Genomic DNA, 2,261 nt, shown 5'->3' on the forward strand with positions numbered 1-2,261 from the left:
GTGTCTGCGCAAAGTTGATGCACTAATAACAACACCATTTATATTACTTAAAGACAGCAGTATCTCCCAATGTCTCAAACCCAAAGTAAAATAAAACCGGATTAAACTTGAAAGGCGGGACATGTTTACTTCCATGCAATCCACATTAAGTCGTTAATTCAGAAAAACAGAGCAAATTTTTTTTTTTTCCTGAAAAATTCTCTCATAATTTTGAGATAAGTAAGTCATTAATTCAGAAAAACAGCAAAAAATGTTTTTCCTGAAAAATTCTCTCATAATTTTGAGATAAGTAAGTCGTTAATTCAGAAAAACAGCAAATTTCTTTTTTCCCTGAAAAATTATCTCATAATTTTTAGATAAGTAAGTCGTTAATTCAGAAAAACAGAGTAGGTTTTTTTTTTACTCAAGTGAATGCAATACGCTTCCGTACAAATCAAATGGAATGATGAGTTAAAATAAAATAAATGACAGTAAACGGGTTTCTACCTTTACTGCAGCCATGTTGTCACACAGACAATCTGAGGGTGTTAAAGGGACATTTCTCACTGAAACATCATAATGTTACAACAGGACACTCACAGCTTTTGTGCCACTTCCGGGTTTGAAACCGGACGGAATTTTAAAATAAAAGTCTCCTCGTGTTTCTTTAGTGGGATGAAGATATTAGATATTTACATAAAGCTGAGATAAATGTCTTTATTTTTATATTTTTACTTAGCCACAGATTAAATGAGCTGAAATAGTCTTATTAAAAATAAAACGAAGTAAAATAAGTAAATCTAATAATATAATGAAATAAATAAATAAAATAAAACAAATAAAACATCACTAACAAAAATTAAATGGGAGTGAACTATGAAAAGAAATAACACACTCAGAAACACACACTCACACATACACACACATGCACAGACACACAGACACACAGACACACACAGAAACACAAACACACACGCACACAGACACACACACCCATGCACACACATGCACACGCACACACATACACACACACACGCACACATACACACACATGCACACACATACATAAACACACTCATATATACACGTACACACACATACACACACATACACACAGACACACACATACATACACACACACACATTCACACACACATAAACACACACACATTCACACACACATAAACACACACACACATATATAAACACACACACAAACTCTCACACACTGAAGTAATTTATACTGACGTACGTGTCCTTTAGTGACACATGTTTTCGGATTGCGTATGAAACCCTTCGACAATCCCACTAAGGAATGTGTCCTAGGTTGCACAGGTTAGTTTTGAAAACACAAGATCAACTATCAGAGTTTGATATACACACACAGAAACACACACTCACACATACGCACACACACACAGAGACACACGCACACAGAGACACACACATAAACACAAACACACACGCACACAGACAGAGACATACACGCACCCACACACGCACACACGCACACATACACACACACAGAAACACACACTCACACACACCCACACACACAGACACATGCACACACAGACACACGCACACAGACACACACACAGAAACACAAACACACACGCGCACGGACACACGCACGCACACACACATACACACGCGAGAGAGAGTCAGACAATTACACAGAATTAAGTTGATTAAAAGGGATTACATGCACTTGCAGAATAGGACAAAATGTAAAACTACAAATCACAGATAAAATGTTTTTACATCTGTTTATATTAGTGGAAATTACCGCACACTCTATAGGACTGTTTATTTGTTCCTTTTCCAAAAGATTCCTCTTTTATGGAGAACATTTTGTTTGATTTGTTCAAGTCTCTAAATGTGGATAGACAAATAACATTTTAGGACTTTTAAAAAAATGTAACCACATAAACTCTAATTTCACCCCAATTCGAGTTTATGTGGTTCGGTTTTTTTAAAAGTCCTAAAATGTTATGTTCTGTGACCTTGTCATTTAGACCTCTGATTAAAATCAGATTTTAGATGATAGATGTTATTACAAGACAAACCTGCTCATCCATACTGCCCCCTGCTGGATCATTGAACACTGAGGAGCCTCTTCACCAACTACAAACACACAGCATGACCTACACCTACATTACATTACTCATTAAATCCCACAACATTTAAAGGGGAAAACTCCTTTTCTCTTGGATTCCGTGAGTATAAAACCCTGCTAGTCAGTGATTGGAATGAAGTCATGAGTTAAACATTGATTATTA

The 2,261-nt window shown here is 36.1% G+C and overlaps 1 pseudogene; it reads right to left on the bottom strand.

Moving 5' to 3' along the window:
• LOC132843005 (protein FAM177A1-like) overlaps positions 1-608 on the bottom strand; it is a 6,074-nt pseudogene extending 5,466 nt beyond the window's left edge.
• Positions 609-2,261: the final 1,653 nt, after the last annotated feature.

The sequence above is a fragment of the Tachysurus vachellii genome, chromosome 3 (assembly GCF_030014155.1).
Source record: "Tachysurus vachellii isolate PV-2020 chromosome 3, HZAU_Pvac_v1, whole genome shotgun sequence".
In the NCBI taxonomy this organism is placed as follows: domain Eukaryota; kingdom Metazoa; phylum Chordata; class Actinopteri; order Siluriformes; family Bagridae; genus Tachysurus; species Tachysurus vachellii.